At 38.4% G+C, this 6206-nt stretch overlaps 1 protein-coding gene across 1 annotated transcript in view; it reads right to left on the bottom strand.

Annotated features, from left to right (window-relative positions):
* si:dkey-247m21.3 (5-hydroxytryptamine receptor 4) overlaps positions 1-6206 on the bottom strand; it is a 61904-nt gene that overhangs the window by 10979 nt on the left and 44719 nt on the right. The window lies entirely within an intron of this gene.

Here is a 6206-nt window from a genome sequence, read left to right as displayed (position 1 = left end):
GGGTAGCGATTAATTTGAACAATCTGATTCATATCATACTTTGTGGTTGACAATACGATTAATTTTGAACGATTCGATTCACTGACCAAAAATGGATCCAGTGTCCAAAACCAGTGTGACTCAGAGATAAACACCTGGTACTGAACCGTGCGGGTGAAGTTTTCCAGATTCCTTGTATTTCTTGCAAGAAAGTCAAGTGTAAATTAAATATGTAAAAAAACTAACCAACCAAACAAACAAACAAACAAACTAGTAAACAAGAGTTAATGTCAAATCTATTGACCTTTTAGTTTCATAAAGTTCAGACCACTGTTTTCCCACATCAAAATAATACAAACTGAACATTCTACCACACTATATGGTCACATCTATCATATCATGTCACACTGCAGTGACTGAAAAAATTTGTCATGACTTCACCCCCTTCTCCACCCACACCTCCTAACAAAGTTTAAAACCAAGTAAATGAGCAACTGAGCAGATAGATTGTCTCCTGCTATTAATCAAGCTGTTCAGTGCTGACACCCATGCACACAGCAGAGAACGGCAGGAAGGTTTATGATTCATAAAGCAACAGGGGGCAGTAAAGTAATATTCAGTTTGGCCCACAGAGAGATCTGCTGAGGTGGAACTCAGCAACCAATTTCTATAAGGGAACAACTGGAATAGAATTAAATGGCTTTATACCTTCTCTGTTCCTTGAGGGGGGGGGTGTTCTTCTGCAGACCCCATTCTAAGCGAAAACAAATGATCAGAGCGAGGAAAACGTGAAATGAATGAACAAATCCGGAGGATGCCAGAACCTCCAACTCACCGCCCGCATTTGAGTCAGATTTAAGGTGAGCCTGTCTCTCGTCTGCTTTTCACCCTTTTGGGCAGACGGAGAAATGCAAAGTATGTGATCCACCTGCAGCTAAAACAAGCTCAGAAGTTAAAGATTAGCCAAGCTGTCTGTGTGCAGCCATGAAATACAACGGCATTGTAAAGTTGCGAAGTCTGAATGGCATCGAGGAACGGAGAGGAACTTGGGAATTCTGCATGTCTTAGAGCTGAGATTGAGCAAACAAATAGCAACTTTACAGCCTATTGTTTTCTGAAATGCTTTGGTAAACAAACACAATGCAGATGGACAAGAAAGGACGTAAATTAAAAAATCTTCTTCGGCACCACCTCTAATCTAATCCACGTGGGTACAGATGTTCCACCCAGTTGATAATCTGTATCAGAGTTTTCAAACCTGCAGAGGGAATCCTGAAATCTGAAACACGTTTGACCAACACATCCTCATTCCAAAGTCGCCACACATTGACGTTTGGTTAAGGACCCCTCCGCGTTACTTTTTGACGTTTTGGGCGTCCCCAACTTGTTTTTTTTTTTTTTATGTACTGGCTGTTAGTAAAATCAAGTGTACACAACCCCCCGTGCACTAGTCCTCACGGCGTGTCCAATACTGGTACCCTAGCCCAGTACTGGTACCCTACCTAACCTTAACCCTGTACTGGTACCACATCCAGTTGGTCGCCTGGCACGGGTTTGAGTCCGCATCTGGTCCGGTGTTGGGTTAATGTACCTGGTTTGGTTACTGGTGTGCCATGTGTTGTGGTACTTGACCGGTTCTGGTTTGCGGCCTGGAAATTGGGGACCCGTGATTTAATATGAACAGCCAGCATGTCAAAAACAGACAAGTTGAGGTGATCTAAAACATCAAAAAGGGGCCTTAACTTAACGTCACTATGCAACGACTTGAGAGTGAGTGTATTGATCTGACAGGTTTCCATCCATTCATCTTCTCTCCAGCGGCCCCTTGGTCTGCCTCAGGACATCTTCAAGGTAAGACATGGCCACACTGCCTATCAGGGAGGCGCTCTGGCTGCAATTTTATATATAGGTGAGCTGCAGTCACAGCTGTAGTTGGATACCAGTTAATGGCTTAAACCACCTGTTTCAACACCTACTGCTGGGTATTAAACAGGGAGGCATTAGATCCCATTTTTGGAGCTTCAACCAGCTGTTGGATTTGAACCTACGTAGGGCAGACACTCAGCCACTGAGGTGATTTTGTCCTAATGCATTACTTTCATTTGTAGTAGTCACACCATAACATACAGAGATTATTCCAAAAACTATAAGATGTTATCTGTTGTTTGGTATGTGCAAATAATAAAAAGACAATCCAGTCTGGGTGGAATGATCTGGACTGTCTGAAAGGCATTTGGTCTTCACCTGTGACAAAGAACTTGGCATTCAATAGATAAACCAAATTGAGGATATTTTAAAATTGTTTCATAAAATTCACAAAATTTCTTGACCACAAACACACAGTTTTTCTATAATTCGCTATCTTTTCTTAGGGTTATCCCTGTCCTAATCTGGTACAATTTTTCTTTTTGGAGGAAGCTAGAAAAACAAAACGAGACACTTTCAACTTTACTTCCTGATATCCATCATTTGCATGCCACCACACAGAAAGATGCTTTTGTTATTTAAAAAAAGAGCAGAAGTCTCTAAAAGAACAAACAATGGCTTCCTTTTTAAATACACTAAATACTTTGCTGTGGTTAATTAGAGACTCTTCCTGCGTGATTTATTTTAGTTTGGAAGAAAAATAATTTAAATTCGCTTCATCAACAGGACAGACAATATTTGCTCTACTCATAATCCACGAAAACATATTTTACCATATATTTGATTATATGATAGTCTAGGAGACAAGACAGGTTTAACATTTTCCACATATAGTTTAAGAAGGTCCAAGCGAAAACCAACCCCCTACAAGCTTCAAGAGGGGTCCTAAACACATCTTCTAGTCAAAGTCCTAGCAATTTTTTTATTTATACCCCAAAATCTTTAGATGTTCATTGTGATTTAATTTCACAAAATCCATTTTTAAATCAGTTTGTTCAATCTACACTGTTCCTGCCTGCTGATGGTTTGGATATCAGACTTTTCCTACTCCTCTCACTAGATTCCATTTGGCTAGAAAACTTTCTAAGGCGTTTACCTGCAAACTGTCAAGTTATGTTCACACTGCCCTCAGGAACAAATAATTAATAAAATTAGTCTAAGTAAAAAGTCTAAGTAAACGCACATGAATGCACTTTCAGACTTCCATGTTCAAAATTAAAGTTTCTACAACCACTTTTAGGCTGGGTGTAAAAAAAATACAAATTGAAAGTTTTTATCCAGGTTAAATTTTTTTACCGAAACCAGGGACTTACCTGGTTCCAACATACACTAGGATTGGGTATCTACAGTCCAGTGTGATCACCATATGCTAAACATGTGTTCAAGAACACAAACACCTGGTGTTAACAAAGCTTCAGGTGACCAGTCTCAAACTGATACTCTGGTACTAATACTGAACTATTTTCTCAATTTTTTTGATGCATTTAAATACATTTAACCTTTTTAGACCTGGCATCCACATGTGTGGGCATCACATTGTGAGTTACATTACCACAATAGTTAATTCTGCTTAACTGGGGCCCAGCAACTATAAAATAAAAAAGGCATATCAAACAAGAGCTCGAGTTTTAAGTGGTCAAAGACATAAGCCTGTACATACAAATGACTTCATTTATGATTTACTATGTGATAAATCTGGACATCTATACATCCATCACGTCTGTTTTTTCTCTTGCAATGGGTTTCAGTAAAGACAATCCTCAAAAGTGCAAAAATTTTAATTATTTAAACCCATGTCACAATTATAGGAACGAGGTAGTAATTAGTAGTCAGATGCTTTACAGAACAATCATTCACAGATCATTAATAGGTTCAAGCAAATCAGCAACAGCAAAAGTGTGTATTTATCCCCGTCCGGAACGGGAAATATAGAAACTTAAAAATAATTTGGTGTCCATTTCTCTACATTGAGGTTGATTATTCACAAGTGTCAAACATTCTTAGAAAGTTGGAGTCTTCCTAGTAGGGGGCACAGAGTTCACCCCACACTTGGACCACAAGATTTTCAGAGAAACGACAAAAGACGTAAAACTGTGACCCAAACTTTGGGCAGGCCAAGTCTTTCCTGAGGTTAAAGTTCATAAGTCAATGACAAGAAGGACCGGTTTAAACTGGTCATTCTGCTAACAACTAACTAACTCTTTACAGATGATGGCTTTACAGAGGAATGAGGAAAAGATCTGAAAGCTACTTTATATTCTGCTATGGTTCCAGAAAATCTTTTAACAACAATCGGGTTGCATCTAAACACAACACAACTGTAACCATTTTCAGTCCATGATGAGTTTTGATCTGTTTAAACCTTTCAGTTCAAAAACATTATCACAAGATGGACACTCCCATGCACTCTAGGGCATTTGTCCTACTAATATATTTCTCTGCTCTACCTCTTGCTGATTACCTGAATCAAAGGTTTAGCTGATTAGAAAAAGAACAGAGGCTTGCTCACGTGTACTAGATTTGTCCATCCCTACTTGATACTAGCTAAAGCACAGTGGTGGAAGGGTCATGATTCAGCCAGGAAGTAAAATGCAGATCTACTCCACCAATAACCAACTCAGCTTAACGCAAAAAAATAATCAGTCAGATGTACTACCTTCATTCCGACACCTGAAGTAAATCACTTAAGTCCACTAAAGGCAGCTAAACAAATAAATAAATAAAAATGGAAATTTCAAATTCTGGAGTTGTTGTCTCCAAAAGAAAACATGAAAATGCCCTGGGAATAATCTTAAAATAGATCAAAATAGTATTGAGGTGGGTCTTTAAGAATTCATTGGAATTATGTTGATTGCATAAACAATGAGTTATGGTAGTTCAAAAATTGTGTGTTAATTTCTGGTTACCCCAAAAGCTGCAAAGTTGAAGGGTTAATAAGCCCAACAAAGCTAGTAAAGCCACAAATCTGCAACAAACAGCCTGGTTACCCTCTTTTCCTTAATAAACCCTCCCAGTAACTTTCCATAGCTTTGTACTCACCTTAAATTAGGATAATTACAAGCCAGAATTTGACATATACATATCTGCTGGAGAATTTCCTACCTGTTGTATTCCAGAGCAAAATCCTGTCAAGACCTCAGGTCAATTGAAATTTCAGTCATAGAGAGCTGCACATAAACAAATACCTCAAATCTCAACAAACCGAAGCATTGTTTTAAAAAAAAAGCGGGACAAACTTCTTTCCAATGATATGAGAGCGTAATAAAGGCAATTATTCTTAGATGGACCTCCAGACTGTTGAATCATTGAGTGCCTTTAGTTTGTCTTGTGTAACCAAGACAAACTGGGAACTGAAAGAGGGTGGAGTGTTTTCTCAAAAAGTGGGGCAATAAAAAACACAGTCAATATTTATAGACACTATTTCAGTCCACTATTAAAGGTTGATTGAATATAGAACTAGGTTTAAGGTAATAAAAACTGATCCGTTTTCAAAACCGAGAGGGATAAATGAGACTTAAAATGAAAGCAGGTGACCTGATTCCTATGTCCACCGATTCAACAAGACCACAGTCAAACTGAATTTGCTTTAAAAAATACATATATTTCTCTTTGCTCTTCTTTTTTTTGACAAAACATAGATTCTGTTTCTTGTGATGTCTTGCTTTCATGGGCAAAATATGCTGTAACTTGATAAGCAAACAGACAAAAAAAAAGGTAGATGATGAGAAAACTGAACACAACGACATGTCACACCGTGTTCAAAGAAAACAAAGAAAAAAAAGATGGCAGGGTTCAGTGAGATGCTCAGGGAAGCTGCCGGAGCCTCTGAGGTTTCAATCAAACAAACATAAATCATCAAGTCTTTTCATGAATCATAGACTGGACTGTTTACGCTCTGCAGGGCAGTCTCTCTAAACTAAGTGTCTGCTTGACTAAAACATTCTCTTTTTCAACAGTGACCTCCTTCCAGCCCATGGTTCTGCTCAGGGGGCTAAAGCCTGTGCAGCCGCTGTTCAAGCCATGGAGAAAGGCAATATCTAAATATAATGATGAAGCCAGAGAATACCTTGGTTATACATTGTTCAGAAATGGAACGATATGAAAACAGAAAACAAAATAAGAGTGAATTATCTGTGATTCCATAAAGGAAATGCCTGCAACAGCTTGAAGTTGATATATGCTAACTATCTTAACAGCATTTTCTGCACTATTTGCACTTTAAAGCCTTAATTCTATCACCATTCTGGTTTTGTTTAATCATGTCAAAGCAACTTTGAGAGGTACACGTGCTCAGTCCTTTT

The sequence above is a fragment of the Oryzias melastigma genome, linkage group LG12, assembly GCF_002922805.2.
Source record: "Oryzias melastigma strain HK-1 linkage group LG12, ASM292280v2, whole genome shotgun sequence".
NCBI classification, from domain to species: Eukaryota; Metazoa; Chordata; class Actinopteri; order Beloniformes; family Adrianichthyidae; genus Oryzias; species Oryzias melastigma.
This window is presented reverse-complemented; position numbering and strand designations above follow the sequence as displayed.